Genomic DNA, 17,374 nt, shown 5'->3' with positions numbered 1-17,374 from the left:
CATTACTCCTGAGTGCTGGGAAGGCCAAGGCTTTTAAAAAAGTGAAAGAGGGTGTTTTACATAAAGTATTTGACCAACAGTGCATGCTGCTAATTTTGAAGTATTTTAAGGATATCCTTTAAAGGAATGCAAAAGAGCATAAAAGTTAAGAATGCAATTTGAAATCAGACAGACCTGGGTTCAATTCATGGCTCAGCAAGTTACTATTTAACTTTAGGCAAGTTAACTTCCTTGTTTGAACCTCAGTCTCATCTCTAAAACAAGAAACCACCAGGTTCGCTGTGTAGATTAAATAAGATAATGTACACAGAGCATGTGAATAAGATCTAATTAGAAATGGTAACAATTATTTAGTGCCTGGCACTAAATTACAGAAGGCATTTAACTGGCATTTAACAATTGCTGAATGAGTGAGTAGTGATTCCAAGAGAAAAAGGAAGACGAAGTTACAAAATATTTTTACTGATTCATGAGAGGACACATGGAAGCATGCTAGGCCCTGGGTCAGGCACCTGGGGGACAGTGGGCAGGACACTGTAGCTTCTCTAAGACTCTGGTTCCACATCTGTAGAATCTGGGATAATTCCGCTTACCCTGAAGGACGATTGCAAGGATGGAAGCCAGGCCCAAAGAGCTCTCAGACCAGCGTCAGGCGCCTCACTAGCTCAGTGAGTCGCTGAGTGGGCTTTGGGGCTGAACTGCTGGGTCTTAATCTCACCTCCGCCACTTCCTAGCTCTGTGACTAAAAACAGGTTAGCCTTTCTATGCTTCAGTTTCCTCATCTCTAGGATGAAGATAAGACAAGACCTGCCTCAGAGGGTGGTTCTTAGGACTAAATGAGTTAATACACAAAAAGTGCCTGACATTACAGTAACCACTGATAAGTATTAGCTCTATTATTTAGCTAGCATTTATTAACTATTTAATAATTAAAAGTTAATCTTAAATGTTAAAAAACTTGGACCACTGGCCTCAAACGCTTCTTGTTCTGCTGGTTTTGATCTAGGGATTGGTATCAAACACCCAGATTCTCCAGCCCCAGGCTGCAAAGAGGCTCAGAAACAATGCCTGTTCAGTCAGAGCTAAGAGGAAGTTATAGTTCCAAGTTCCTGGAGCCTTCTTCCTGGGCAGGCCGCCAGAAAAAGTCATGTATTTTTCAGCTGCTCATGAAGCTCATTAGGAAGGCCTTTTCCCCTACTGGATTTAAAAGCAATGGCCAGCTTAAATTTTTAATTATTTAGATTCTACAGCACTGGTTCTCAAAGGAAGGTGATTTAGGCTCCTAGGGGACATCTGGTAATGTCTGGAGACATTTTTGATCATCAGAACTGAGCAGATACTGCTGGCATTTAGTTGGTAGAGGCTAGAGATGCTGCTAAACATCTTACAGTGCTCAAGATGGCCCCTCTCCACAACAAAAAAGAATCATCTAGCCTAAATATCAACAGTGCTGAGGCTGAGAAATCCCTCTCTATAGGAAAGTTGCTTATAATGAAGTAAGTGGTGGAAAAACAACACACAATGGCATCTACACTACAGTGACAGCCAGGTACAAATGACGTGTGCATGGAAGCAAGACCTGCCAAGGAAATACGAACACAAAAATGATTTGAGACAATAGGGTATCTGGACTATGAGTGGAATTAAATTTTTTTTTTTCTTTTCCTGTGAGAGTTACTATGTTTAGGGACCAGAGAAAGAGTGAGGGCTAGTACTCAGTGGAGGCAAGAATGACCCAAGGCTCTATCTCTCGGTTCTTCTGATAATTCATGTAGCTGTTACTGCCAGTATTCTAACAGTGCTCCAACCCCTGCTACACAACGAATATTCTGCTCAGACCTCAGACAAATGAATAACACGAGGGAGGGAAAAGTAGTAGTCTTTTCCACAAATTCAAGTGCAGAGTTTAACAACTTGAAAAGGCTTATTCCAGAATCTCTCTCCTGCATATCTCTAAGCTCTTCTTCATCTTTAATCACTCAGCAAGTAGCTACCAGGGAATCAAGTGGTCCATCAACTCGGACAAGGTCTCTGCTATCAAGGAGATTTCAGATAGAAGGGGAGACCTTAATTCTATAACAAGAGCCAGGACTATAAAAATACAAACTAAGATAGTACTCTGAAGGACAGGAAAGCTGACCCAGACTGGGGGGTGGAGAGTACCACTCAATGTCACTTAAGTGACACATGAGTGAGATGGGAAGGATTAATAGGGGTTACTTGTACTGAGCCAAGAGAGGTATGAAAAAACTTCCAAGCCATACAGAGGAAATAACATTTGCAAAAGTCGTGTGGGAGGAGAGGCCTGGTGATGCTGAGGAACTAAACGGAATCTGGTGGCAGGGCAAACCGTGAGGGACCTCAAGGCCTTTTGGAATGTTGGTCTTTATTCTAATAATAGAAAACTTATGTTTTCTATTCAAAAGACATGTTGAAACCCTTAATATATAGAGTTCCTACTCTGGCATGCCCAAAGGTTAGTTAGCTGAGAATCTGCTCCCAACAAAACTTCTGTAACTTCAGGTAAATCAAAACCTCTGGCCTGTCACAGAGAAAGCCAGGCCAGTAGCAAAGCCTCCAAACTAAATGGAAGCCAACAGAACATTGCAAAAAGTAAGGAGGAGCAGTTTCCTCTCCAAAGCAAAATCAGCAAGTTCTAAGCCTAACAGACCATGAAGGTCTATGCCCTCGCTGGGGCAGGGAAGGCTGACAGAAATAGCTGACGTCAGAGCCCTTGTCAAGAGCACCTCAGGAGGACCCATCTTCTACTTGAGGGGTCAAGTTCAGGTTGGATCAGACTGCAACCTACTGTCCCAATTGTCCCAGGTTCTATGCTTTCATCTGCACAGGCCCTGGGGATTCATCCCTTTGGTAGATCTTTCTGGAAGCCCTACCAACTACCATGTACCGTGCTAGGTCTGGGAACCGTACTGTCTCCATTTCAGATCCCTTCCTTGTGGCCACTGGATCTCTCTTTTCCCACAGCAAAGAGTTTATGTGACCAGACCCACTTGCTGTGTCAGAAAACACAAGTGTCTCCATTCTGACAAGCGTGGCTAAAGTCCGAAAGATGCCTGGGCCCTTAGAGGACCATGCTAGTCACTGCTCTTACAGCGACTGTTACTCTGGCTTTTATTGAGTGACATGGGAAGATATAAGGGGTCTGGGCAGAAAACAACTGGAGCAGGAGGAGAGAGACCAGTTATATGGCTATGACCACAGATGAGAGGAGTCTGGGGCTGTCCCCAGCTGCCTCAGGCTTCTGGGAACTCAGGATAGGTCAGGAATGACCCTCAGCCACCGGCTTCCCTGACTTTCCCCTTTCCTGTCTTCACCACCTCCATCCACACGAGCAAAAATTCAGAAAATTCGTGCATGGCGAGGAAGGGTAATAACTTTCTCCGTGCCCATCAAGGTGCCATAAACTGTACAGGCACATTACCCTGTTTATTTTTCACCACAGTCCTGTTATCCCAATTTCACAGGCAGGGAAACAGAAGTCCAGGGAACTGGAGAAACTCTACCTAGATTCCTAAGCCAATGTGGCTTTTGGTGACAGCGTGCAGCAGCGACCTTGCTGGGACATTCTGTCATCTGATACCTGGCAAAGAAAGAAGGAACTGAGCTGGCCTTTATGCGGGAAAGGTTTCCCAGGGCAATGAAAATGCCTGATCAGAGTTTCTGATGAAAAAAAAAGGGACATAAAAGGCTCAAACAAGCCAAGCTGTAATTCCATGCCTTGAGACCTCAAGCCAATTAGCTGGAGATGCCAGACCGTTAAATTCCTTCTTCTTCTGTCCTCATGCTGACTGATGAGAGCAGTGTCGGACACCAAGAAGTGTGTGCAGGAGAAAAATGCCATTCTGTCACCGCTCTTCCCCGCCCCCATCTCTGACTGTGGACTAAGCAGAGGCGGCTCCTGACTTCTGGCTGGTTGACCAGTGACCCAGCAGGGCCCTCTTGGAATAGGCATTCTGCTTTTGCTCTTTCAAATTACAAAGAACCATAATAAGGTCACTTTTAGTCCCTGATCTTCAGGCTTAGAGAAGCCCAGTTGAAGGCCGAATGGGCGTCTGAACCCCATGGGGGCATCCCGAGGACTCTGTTGAAGTAGAATTTATTTTATTTTAAATCCATGTTGCCAGATCGCAGTCCTAACCCAGAAGAACATGGGTAAAACCCCAATATCTGGACTCAAAAAAGTTAAATAGTAAGAGAAGGGTCTCAAAGGGAAAGGGGAACTAACGCCTAACACGCATTCACAACCACCTTGTGAAATGGCAATGTTTCTACTCATCCAACACATTTACTAAGCATATATCATGTGTCAGCACTGTTCTAGATGCTGTGAACGCAGAGATGGAGAGAAAAAATTGCCCTCGTGAAGCTTACAAGAAGATCAGAGAGGTTAAGTGACCTGCCAGGTCCTGGTGTTAATAAGAGGGTTTGAATCCTGCTTGATCATACTCCACTTTGCCTCTTTGCTAGGAAGCTGGTGCCCTGCTGTAACTACCAGGTTTCTGTGTTTGTGGGGAGGGGAGAAACCGGAGGGAGCAGGCTGAAAAGGAGGCGCTTTCCTCTGCTGGGCTTGGAGAACTGCTGTGGAAGCTGTGCTGGGTCATAGCAGCAAGGCATAATGAGGAGATGCATTTAGTTTGGAATCGAATTCACTAAACTATTCTGGATTTCAGTTTGAATATCTCTAAAAAGAGGGGGAAAGGAGATTAGCCTAGCAGGGAATGGTAAATGGTTTCATCTTACTTAACAATTCAAGCCTATTCATAGTGGCTGGAGCCACATTTGCGCTGAGACAATTAGTGATGTCTGCCTTCTTGAGCTTGGAAAGGTGATCAACAGGGGTGATCACCTGCGGGCTTTTCTGCTTATGAGGCATCTGAGTGAGAGTCATTTTAACTTTGGTGACAAAACTTAAAAAAAACCTCTTCTTTTGATGACTTTCTAATCAATTCACAGAGCATTCCTTAAAAAGACAGACCACCTATTTTCTGATATGAGACTGGAGATATTGTTATGTTTAATTTTTAACTTTAAACAGTTCTGTTACTATGGTGTTTTCACAAGAACCTAGAAATAGTTTTGTTCCTTGGAACGCTTCATTGAACCGGAATTCGCCCGTCACCACTGGGACCTGTGGCAGTGCTTCCAAAGCTCTCCTGACCCAAAGCCGGTTACGGTTCCGCTTGGCAGTGTAGCTCTGCCACTCCCCCATCAGGGAGTGAGTCTGTTTCCCGTCCGCTTGGATCCATGCTAGACAGACCGCCCTGCGGCTGCTTTGACCAATAAGACAGTGATGGAAGTGATGTTCTGAGACTTCTGAGCCTGGGCAGTCAAAAAACCTGGCAGACCACTACACTATGGTTACATAAGGTTTGGGGAAATCAGGGTGACGGTATACAGAGTCGTATTATTTCTGCAATGCTTTTGTAAGTCTGAAATTGTTTCAAAATTAGAAGTTAAATAAAAAGCTTTTTATTTTTTTTAAAAGAAGGCCTGACAGCTTTTACTTTTGCATTCTCACATGGAAAGATCCCAACTACCTGAGGCTGCTGCACTGTGAGGGTGCCCAAGCTAGGGAAGGAGAAAGAGATGTCGGACTTGTGATTTCTTCTTCTTGTTATAATGAACCAAAAGTACAAGATTTCACCAAAACCGAAACAGTTGTCAGAACATGGTTGAACTTAAACCTTCACGAGAAGTAAGACGGTCAAACAAAGCCAATCGTTAAGAGTAGAGAAACCCAAGTCTGGTTGCGACACACGTAAGGATAATAGCATCTCGGCATGGGTATCTTCTGACCCCTCCTCCCAGCAGTCACAGTGCCATCATGCTACCTTCCCTCTCTCCCTTCTGAAGCATCTGCTAAATCAAATGGCTTCTCCCTCTGTATTGCAGGTGTAAGCCAACCCCTTTGGACATGCTATAAATATAAAGCTAAGAGGAAAGTTTATATGAAGGTAGGAAGTATATATACTCAACTCAGCACACTGGTTATCATCTATGTTCTAGCCCCATGGGTAACAGAGAGGAAGCTTTCCCACCAAGCCCTGCCCACATTACAGAATTTCTAACTCTAAGATTTGGGGTGATTTGTTATGCAGCAATAGATAAGCAAAACATGTCAAACTTCCACCTGTGGCAAAAAGCCTTAAATTCTGGTTTGGCAAGATCTGGCTCTCCAAATGGGTCCTTTGGACCGAATCGTTGGGCTGAGGTCAGTTTCACATTCTTCTTAAGTGTTTTGTTTCCTGAATTCCTTTTTATATAGCATTCCTGCCTGCTATATCTTCCCTGGGTATCAAAGAATGTTAGATTTCTCTTCCAGGATATCAAAGAATGTTAGAGGGTTTTTTCTCCCCTCTTTTTTTATAGCAGGGTTTTTGCTACTTTCATGGTCTCTGTTCCTTCAGAATGCCTTCTTTTTGTTTTGGTTACCATCTGTCATTCTGGAGACTACCCAGGTTTCTGGTGATCCTCTGTTGTTGCTTAATATTTAAGGCTGAGGTTCTGTTAGTTGTAGCCTTAAGAGCCTTGACTAACACAAATGGTGAAAGCTTAAGACTGCGATAGCAAGTCTGACTGAACTCAGACATTAAGGAGGTAAATTAGACAGAACATGAAAACTAACTGAATTTGGAGAGAGGAGGTGATTTGAACGAAGTCTGAATAGGGTGCAACTGAAGTGCACGGGAGAGGTAAATTCTCCCGGAGGTGTGGGACACGTGAGACAAAGCTTCATGGAGGAGGAGATATTCTGTTTGCACTCCAGGAATGTGTAGGGTAGGGCAGAATGGGAATGAGGAGTGGAGAGTGAAGGGTTAGAGGCTTTGCCTACGTGTAGACTACTTAGATGACATCCCGGACTTCATCCAGGTTACTGAATGAGACATCTGGTGGTCTTGGAAGGGGTGGAAATATTTTGTGCCTGGGGAAAATGTCAATTGTTGAGAGCAAAGAATGGAGTGTTGTGGACTGTCTGCCAAGATGGTCACCACAACTCCTCTCACCCTGTATTTGCATGCCATTCCCCAGCGAGATGGGAGTTTATTTTACAGAAATGTTTGTAATAGCTATTATTTATTATTCATAATAGCCAAAAAGTAGAAACTCAAATGTCTATCAACTAATGGATGAATAAAGTGTGGTATATCCATATTATTGAATACCCTTTAGCAATATGAAGGAATGTACTGACACTGACTACAACATGGGTGAACCTCGGAAACATTGCACTAAGTGAAGGAAGCCAGTCACATAAAAGACCACATATTATATAATTCCATTCATGAGAAATGTCCAGATTAGGCAACTCCGTAGAGACAGAAAGTAGATTAATGGTGGGGGAGGGTTAAGAAAATGGGGAGTGACCACTAAAGGGTTCCAGGTTTCTTTTTGTGATGATAAAATGTTCTGGAATTAGACAGTGGTGGCACAGCTTTGTGAATATGCTAAAAGCCACTGAATTGTATACTTCGAGCGGGTGAATTGTATGGTATGTGAATTATATCTCAATAAAACTGTTACCAAAAACAAAGGAGCGGGGAGGTGACATCTATTTCCCATCCTGTTGAACGTGGCCAGCCTTGTGACCTGCTGTGAACAATAGAATACTGGGTAGGTAGTGCTGTACCAGTTCTGGGCCTAGCTATTGAAAGCCTGGCAGCTTCTACTTTCACCCTCTTGGCTGCCATGTAAAGAAGCTCAGGCTAGATGAGAGACTATGTGTAGAGAGAGGCCTCCTGGACGCAAACCAAGACCCTAGTCATGTAAGTGAGGCCATCTTGGATATTCCAGCCCCAGCCAAGTTGACAGCTGAATTAAGTCACACAAGTGATCCCAGGAGAGAGCATATGAAGCCAACTCACAGAATGAGAAATAATAAATAGTTGTTTTAAGCTATTGAGTTTTGGGGCAATATCCTTTATAATAGCTAACTAAAACACAACTTCTCTGAGCCTCAGACTCCACCTCTGTAAAATGGGACTATGCTACAGGGTTGTTGTGAAGATTATCTGGCACCATGCTCAAGATACTAGTTTTATAATAATAATAATTATTATAATTATAATATAGTAATAATTATAATTATAATTATAATATAATAATAATTATTATTATTAAAAATCACTCCAGGAGATATACTGCTCTCTGGAAAGCTCATTCCCACAACTACCTATTGCCTCCATTCACACAGTTTCCAAAAAGCTGGTTTTCTAAGGAAAAGCAAAGGTTTTTCTTAACTACAATTTATGAAAAATGAACTTTGAACCATAAACAGACTGCCAAAGGCTCTGCTTAGATTAGCCACCTACCCACCCACACTTTTATTAAGTCCTTACTACTAATTACCACACACCAATTAAGAATTGCTAAGATGACCCTCCCTCCTTCAAAAAAGAAGTGGTTCCCACCAAGGTAACTGTTAACAGAACTGACTACACACTTGAACTTCAGGTATTTGCAGTAGCAGGTAAATCTAAATTCATCCAGTTGCAGGAAAAAAACCTAAAATTTCCACAGAACTCAGAGATACATGCGGGCCTCTAGAATGAAGCTGACTGGGAGCCCCAGAAGGAATACAGAGAGCAAGGAATGAAATGTGTCCCTAAAGGGTGCATCCCTTAGCGAGGGGATCAAAGGGTCCCATTTGCAGAACCTGGACTCCAGGTGAGAGATGAACTTGACCATCTGGCATCACCTGCCATGTCTGAGTGCAGAATGAGTCTGGGCAGTTAACAATTCACAAGCTGATGAGAGAAAGAAATCTCATAAGAAAGAATATTAAATAGCTTCCAATTGCATTTATGAAACTGTGATAAATAAAAGCCTTTTAATCTTAAGAAGAATTGGAATATTATTTTTTCCTCAAAAGGCTGATGTAATACTTAAATTATACCAAAGGTAAAGAAAGAAGATCAGATCTGTATTTTCTGTGTGAGGGGGCAAAGTCCACCAAGCCCAGGAAGCACTTATTCTAGATAAGCTCTATAAAGTTCCAATCCATTGAATGCTAGTTAGACAGTATAAACAATACAGGCCCGGAAGTGGCCTGCACACAGTGGACCATGAGGGCTATGAAAGATATAACACCAGGCAGGCACTGGGCTGAGTCTATTGGATAACCAAAATGCTGGGCTGACATATTTCTTTTCATTGACATATAACATTTGGTGAAGTGCAAAAATAGTAAGTGTACAGCTTGAAGAGCGTTTATACCCAGATTAAAGTAAAGAATATTCCTAATACCCCCATAAGGTCCCCTGTGCCCTTCCCAATCACTAACCAATCCCATCCTTGCCCCCAACTCCACAACTAGGAGTAACTGATATTCTGATCTCCATAACCATCAATTAGTTTGGCTTATTCTTGAATTTCACATAAATGAAATCATAAATTATGTGGTCTTTTCAGTCTAGTTACCTTGTTTGGAAGCAGAAAACCCAGAAACTAAGATTTTCAGGACACCCCCCTTTGATGTCATAGACCTGGACGCCAACTACTCTGATAATACTGGTTATACTTCCTGCACTCTTCCAAGCATGTGTTATAAACACTTACAGCAAAACAGAATCGTTGATGGTGAAAGTTTTCCTTTGAGATAAACTAAACCTTGTAAAGGTATTCAAATCTATCCAATCTTTACACAGCCTCTGATTTTACACTATGAAAGTATAATCTTTCCCATATTGAGTGCAAAATTCCTCTTAAACATATTTTTCTTCCATGGCATCCACCCATTCTAAAGATCCTCAAATCCTGGAATAAAATGAGCCATCAATTCTGTTACTAGTTTTAATTATAAGGGGCTAAACTATAGGAAAATCTCTGAGGCAGCCTGAGGCCCTAAATTCAGATGAATGTGGGTCAGAAAAGACAGGAGCAGGACAAGAGTAGAGCAATAAGTTATAGGTACAGATTCTTAAGCCAAACTATCAGAATTCAATTCTGGGATCTGCCACTTCCAGCTGGGTGACCTTGGATGAACTATTACTCCGGTCTGTTCCTCAATTATTTCACTGTAAAACGGGAATAACCTCATGGGATTGTTGCAAGGATTAAATGTTAATATATATAAAGCTCTTAGGAAACCACTCGGCACATAATGAGCACTCAGTAAGAATTCGCTACTTTAAAAAGCTGAAAGTGCTGTAAGAGAGCAACCATTCTGTAACCCAAAAGGTTATAAAACAGTCGTAGCAGTCAGGAAAGTCTAGTGCAGTGCTTCTCAAGATGCTTCCTTCCTAATCCTTTCCAGAGTGACACTTTGTGTAAAATGCAAGATCTCATGCTTGAAGGTTACAGTAATGTCAAATTGCTCTAAAAGTGTTTAAATGTTTACTCTCACTTTCTGTACTTATCTCCTCATAGCCCGATAGCCATTCATGGACTGGCACTAGCTGCAGAGTAAACTTTGAGTAGCACTGTTCTAGCACATAAGGAGGACTCATAAACCTGCTGGAAACCCAGCTGGCAGGTTAAACAGGATCACGAAAACATATTAGTAAAGAAAACCAACTGCAATAGCAGGGGCAAGAGGATGACTTGAGGGTCAACAAGCTGAGATACAATAATCCCAACAAGCTAAACCTGGAAAACAAAACTGGCTGCCAGAGCAAGAACCCAACTGGAACTTCCCCCACCAGTGCTCTAGGAGGTCCTCTCAGAAAACATGTCGGCCAGGAAGTCATCGGCCCCAGAGAGGACAAGAGACATAAAGGAAGCAAGCAGAACTGAGTCAGGCTTCCTAAGAAAGAAGTCCTTCTCAGGAGTTAGAAGCAGTCACCAAGCTTTGGGAACATCAACCACAGCACACAAAAACCAGTTTCTTCTCTGCCAAAGAAAACACGCAAACATTTCCTTTGGTGGCATGGGGCTGTGCACACGCACACCTGCATACCCACATACACGCACTCTGGTCACAGTACCTGTGGTTTTAGGAGGCTCCTGAGGTCCGCCTTGCCAGCCATACTGTGGGTATCCTTGGTAGGGGTACCCTTGAGGAGGTGGGTAGGGTCCTCCCATAGGTCCTGGAGGGTAGGCCTCAGGCCCCACTGGTGGTTGTGGATAAGGTGGGTATGGGGCTGTCGGACCGGGGCCCGGATACGGTGGAGGGTTCCCTTGGTTCATTGAGGACCTGCAAAGTGTACCTAAGAGACAAACGATGAAAATTATTTGCATTTAATCAGTGAAAATCATTAGGAAAAAAATTGCAAACCATGGGATCATTTACAAAATGCCTTAAAGGTATCTCATACCTTCAGCTCTGCCTATTTTGTTTCCTACTCACCATCACCACAATTGGCAAACATATGTTTATTTGCCTTTGTCTGCCTTCCCCTCTAGAATATAGGCTGTGACAGCAGGGATCAAGTCAGTTCTGGATCATCACCATGACCCTAGAGCTTAGCATAGCGCCTGGCACAAAGCAGGCTCCTCAATAATGTGTTGAATGAAGAACAGGATATTTTGGTTTTCAATCCTCCGAAATGTCCACAGATGTGACTGAATAGCTCTAAGAAAGCAGAAAGTCTAACAGAACTAACTAAGGGTCAGATCAGCAGACGTTGATCCAGTACTAGCAATCCTCCAATAAATGGTGTTGAGCTGCACGGAGGTCTTCTAACAAGCAGCACTGACAGCAGTGACCTACCAGAGTGTAAAAGCCACCACTGCCCGGGGCACTGGGGTGATCTGTTTGCTCCCCCAGACCCACAGCTCTGTGCGGTTGAGCTGCGTGCTCAATTGTCACTGGACAGAGGGCAGAGCTGTCTACAGAGGATGCTGAGCATCTCCTCTGACCATCTGGGCTCCCAAGACCCTGGAAGGCTTACCAGGAACCCCTATTTGTGTTTACAGGTGCCTGTTCTTGGTGGTTTGCTTCTGTGAGGACGGCCATTGCTTCCCAGCCCCCAAGCCTATTAACCATGCTCTTGACTGAGTTTGAAGTCTGGAGGGCGAGCATCTCCTTTCCATGGTCTCTATAACCCCCACAGTGCCTGACACAATGACTTCCAGATTAAAAGCATTACTGGGGAATGCAAAGTATGTATCCTGGATGAACAACATGATATGTCACCTTGCTGCCTTGGACTGTTACCCATCTCTTGTACTGATATTTAACTTTTTATCTATTTGAGTCTCCTCTGTCCCAACCTAAATAGTAAGTTAATAGAGAGAAGAATCTCATATCTAAAATTTACAATTTTGAGTATTACTAGATACTTGGTAATTTAGTAAATAAATTTACTATTTACTAAATTTCACTTTTTTATAACATGCAATCAATAAACAAGTGATCCTATATGAAGAGCAGAATAGCCATCAAGTAAGGGTCCCTAGAAAATTTGGATTAAACTAATAGTTTTTTGTGGGGGCAGCCAGCAAAGTCCACTATCTCTCCTGTAATAGCAGTCAGATTTTCAGTTAGGTATCCATCCATTCTTCCTGCAGTTCATGTTCTTCAAGAGAAGCTCATCCCCTTCCAGCTCCAGAGAGAGCCCAATCTAACCAAAGCCAATCCAGGTCACCCTTCCCTCCTTCATCAAGATTTATTCATGGAATCCAGAACTAAGCCAATCACAAATGGTATCTTTGGCCACTAGGATTGGTTCCAAAGTGCTGGGATCACATTCCCAACCTGCTCCTCTCCTCAACACAGGCACACACAAAGTCTAGCAAGGTCATAGCTTACAAAATTGCTGACGGCCAATTTCCAGCCCTGAGGGAGCCAGTCTTAAGGTGAGGTAGGCATTTCAGAAAGGCAGCATTGAAAGAAGAAATGGGGTTCCAGGTGACTTTATAACAGCTCATAAATCAGACTGAAACCCAGCTTAACCTAAACTACCAGTCCTAGGAACCAATAGTGAGGTAAGCTAATGAACCCTTCTGAGTGACATTCAACCAAGCATACATTATGCAGTGCTGACTGTGCCTGGCACTGTGCTAAGTAGTGGGGTGTAGAGATGAATATGGCTCAAACTCTTCTCTTGGATAACTGGTTAAAAAGACAAACATAGCGATTTTTAGAAAAGGTGGTAAACAGATTGCTGAGTAGGGAGGGGCTTAAACTCAGTAGGAGGAGTTGGAGTTGGGGGAGTTGGGGGATTGTCACTTGAGGGAGGTGATTATAAACTGAACCTTTTTAATATGGAATCCGAATGGCTTGAGGGCCCCTATTTTGACCACAATTACATTCTGGTCCACATTTTAGAGACTCTCTTATTTTCCTAGGGGCCAAATAGGGATTCAGAAAAGAATGAGAATTCTTTCCCTTCTCTGTTCTATGGTCTGTGCCAACATGGCATCACACTCTGACCTGGGAATGGCCTTTCTCCTCACCCTAACGCATGGTGACTAACATTACAACCACCACACAAATCTGGGCATATGTGCTGCTGACCACTTGCATTTCCTCTCTCCTCCTGAGAAGGCTGTGGAAACCTAGTGAGCCCTGGTGAACTCAGAAATCAGTTTCATTAACCGCCCCCATGGCCATTCCATAATTTTTAGTCACAAAAGTAGAACACAGCCGCCACAGCTACTGTTTCCTTAAATTCAGTGTATGTATTGGGGGAGGGCGTACTCCAGACTGAGCTAATTCCACCAAAACTGTAGTTTGACTTGAGTAGTCCAATAAGACCCTGCAATAATGATTATTCTCCCTCTAGCAAACTCTGAACCTATATTTCTCTGAAGACACTGTTCTTCTAAACACAATAAGCAGTGAGAAGGGGAAAAGAACAAAGTGTATAGAACTATTATAACTTCATACCTCCGTGTTTCATGAGTTTTCTTAATCCATCTGTTGGCATCTGTTCCTCATTATCTTGTGCAGTTTTCTCCCTGGGGCCCTCAAAACTCTCTCAAATGTATGTGTCTCCCTCAATCACATGATTCCCCCTTGTTTTTGGTGCGTACTTTTCTCCTTCTGCCTGAGGAATCACTTAATGTCTAGGGGGAAAAAACCCCATGTGCTATTCACAGAGGCATTTATAGAGCCTAAGCCGCACAGGTGCTCCAGCTGCCATGAGCCCCCCGCCCCCAACATTGTCCCTGTGTTCCCAATTACACAGTCATCTTAGAGGAATAAAAATCTGGATCTATTTTCAGTTTCCTCTAAACAAGAAAAAATCCCAGTAAGAGAACAGCAGTAGCCACAGAAACAGCATCTGTGCTAAGATCAAAGATCCAAGAGCTGGCCCCTGAAAAGCAGGGCTTCTCCCAGTGGGAATCTGTTATTCCCAAGCTTGTATAGAAGCAAAGCAAAGTAATAAAAAAAAAAAAAGCTTACCTAATAATGACGCAGTCTAGTATGAACCACTTAACTAAAACACAAATGAGTTTTAAATTTAAGGTATGATACTGAACTTTGTGACATGAATGTTTTCTCATAAATTTGGTCAGTGAAATGTAAGTCCTACTATAGTGGAGAGTCTTACTCTGAGGATCAAATGTAAACAGCGGAAATTGTAGCACTAAAGACAAATCAGAGCTCCAAAAAAGACAGCTCAAACTGAGCAGCAGCCAAGATCCATTAATAGATTGCACTTGAATGAACACTGCTATCTCACGAGCCCATTCAAGACATGCTCAAAGTCACAGGATTAGCAGATATTCAACCACACAATGAGAAAAGCAGAAACTATTCTTTGAGAAGGTGGTCTATGGAGATAAGATCATATTAAAAAAAAAAAACCCTCAAATTAGATATGCAGGAAAGAACAATATTTTCAAAGTTGTCATTATTTTTTAAATTACAAGATGCTTGGTAGCCTGGCATTGAAAGTGCAGGCAGCACAGTAGAGAATTTTCCCCTGGAAAAACTAAACAGCCTCAATGGAAAAAAAGTTGCTGATACCAATACTTGAGAAGATTCCAAGAAATGATTCACCCAGTCACTCCACAGTAAACCCCACGCACATAGAACTTCTAATCGACTTTTTATTACCTCATACATAAATGAACAGATAAAGATTAGCAGACATTTGAGGAGAGCCAGCAACATAAAAGACAGCAAAACAGAAAAAAAGAAAAAACACAACCTAAACATCCCAAGAGAAAAGAATAAATTATAGTATATCTACATAGTTCTTTTGTAGTCAGTTTGTTTTTGAAGCATTATATAATATTAAATGTAAAAAAATTTTAAAGTTACATATTCGGCATAATCCCAATTTTCTTTAAACACTGATAAATAGATCGATGTAACAAAATAAAGAGTCCTACAGACCCATACATTACTCACACCTAATTTAACAGAAAGGTGCCACTGCAATTCAGAAAGTAAAAAATTAGTCTTTTCAATAAATAGTGCTGGATATTGAAGAATAGAGTGAAGAAATAAAATGGAGTCACTATAGCCAAGCTGCTAAATTACTAAAATCAAGTAGGTTGAGGCCTGAGGAAATGATACTATTGTTTTAACTAGCCTGGGAACTTAAAACTCATTAACCTTCTAGTCCTACATCAATGGCTGGATGTATACTGAACCTCCAGACAACCCGCATGGAGGACTAAGGAAAGAATGTCCACAAGGTCCAGATCACCTGACATCCTTTATTCCAGCAGCCTGACTTCCATTATCCAGATTAACAGTTATCTAGATGCTAGAAGATTACCATCTTGGACCAATCGAGATGCTAAGAAGGAAAGACTGATTCTCAATAATGTACTCAGCTTTTCTTTCTTCTTCGGAACACTCTGGGTATTGCCTAGTTGTGTTTCCAGTTTTGTAAACCCTGACCTTTGAATAAATCTTGAGTATTTCTAGCAAGGCCTCCAGACTCTTTTTGAGTTCATTTAACAATATTCTTGTGGGGGTGGGGAAATGAACTTTGATCCTCACTCATCCTTATAAACAAAAAATAATTCGCATTATATCATGGACCTATATATAAAAGCGGAAACAATCAAGCTTTTAGCAGTATATAACAAACTCATGACTTTGGCAGTGTTTACTTTATGACTCAGAAACTCTACTTTTAGATATATACTGAGGTGAAGTGAGTGCGTAAGTCCACTAAAGACATATATAATGATGTCCAAAGCAGCTTTATTTATAAGAGCCCCCAACTATAAACTACACAAATGTTCATCAACAGAACAGATTATGTATAGTTATACAATAGAAAACTGCCCAGCAATAAAAAAAGGACGATTACTACATGCAACAACATGGATGAATCCTACAATGATGAGCAAAAGCAGCCAGACTCAACAGACTTCACACTGTAAGATTCCATTAACACGAGGTTCGAGAACAGTCAAAATGAGTTTATGTATATTGACTGGAAGAGGCACAAGGGGAGCTTTCTGGGATAATGAAAATGTTCTACATCTTGAGCTGTATCATGTATACATGGATACTATAAACTCATTGAGTTGTACATTAAGATTTTCACACTTTAAGTTGTACAGTAACAGCAGACTGACACAATTGGGCTCGAAGGAAAAAAATATTTATAGTAGTTTTCCCAGGGTGCTGGAATTATGGGCAATTGTTACTTATACTCTTGTATTTCTGAAAATTTGAGTAAGAGAACCTAAACTCTTTGAGTAAGAGTCAGAAAAAAAATTAAGTTTTATTAGTGCTTTTCATGTCACCCATTTTTTTTTTTAATGGCTAGAATGCCTTTTATTCACTTCCACTACCCCGATTTCCCTCCCTATTTCTAATCTTCTCCTTGTTGGTAACCTATTTTATATCTGCTCTTCACTGCTTTTTACAGTAATTACTGTGATTCTTTTTTCACATGACACTTCAGCTCTCTAAGTTCTTAAAATGTTTTCTTCCTGTTTCAAACTGAGAGGTCACTGGTTAACGTGGGATAAAAAACAAAATTTTCTTGGTTACATGAAGACTCCTTCACCTTGTAAATGATCTTATGGTCAAAGCCACAAGTCATGTCTTTCCTTCCATCTTCACATATCCTTCTTGAGAATTTATAAATTGTCTTTAAATTTTGAAAACAGAGCAGATTTTACTCTAAAGATCTCTTCTGTGTCTTTTTTAAATTCTCTTATTATCCAGCCTTTTAATAGGATCTTTGTAAGTAGGTTATTTTATTTCCTAGGCCCCTCAATTTTTGATTCTCAGACCCATAATTTTGGGTATGGTTTGTTGGGCTAAGAAAAGCTTTAGAATTACTGGTTTGTGCTGCTCTATCATCTCAGGTTTACAGTTTTTGTTAAATTTTAACATTGACTTGTTAGTTTATTCCATTCACACAGTCATTTGTTTATCCCATAAATATTTCCAGAAGTACCCACTGTGACCCAGCACTAGTGGTTTCTAGGCACTACCGAGACAATGGTTAAGCAACAGAAAATTTCTTCTCGGGCTTGAGAGAAAGACTGA

The 17,374-nt window shown here is 41.7% G+C and overlaps 1 long non-coding RNA gene across 1 annotated transcript in view; it reads right to left on the bottom strand.

Annotated features, from left to right (window-relative positions):
- Positions 1–17,374, bottom strand: part of LOC120581397 (uncharacterized) — a 54,464-nt gene that overhangs the window by 26,190 nt on the left and 10,900 nt on the right. Inside the window, exon 2 of the long non-coding RNA XR_005647260.1 lies at positions 10,944–11,165. This is a non-coding gene — a long non-coding RNA (uncharacterized LOC120581397). The remainder of the gene's footprint in view (positions 1–10,943; positions 11,166–17,374) is intronic.

This window comes from Pteropus medius, unplaced genomic scaffold (assembly GCF_902729225.1).
Source record: "Pteropus medius unplaced genomic scaffold, Ma_sr-lr_union100, whole genome shotgun sequence".
Taxonomy (NCBI): domain Eukaryota; kingdom Metazoa; phylum Chordata; class Mammalia; order Chiroptera; family Pteropodidae; genus Pteropus; species Pteropus medius.
The sequence above is the reverse complement of the archived record's forward strand: the minus strand, read 5'-3'. Positions and strand labels throughout refer to the sequence as shown.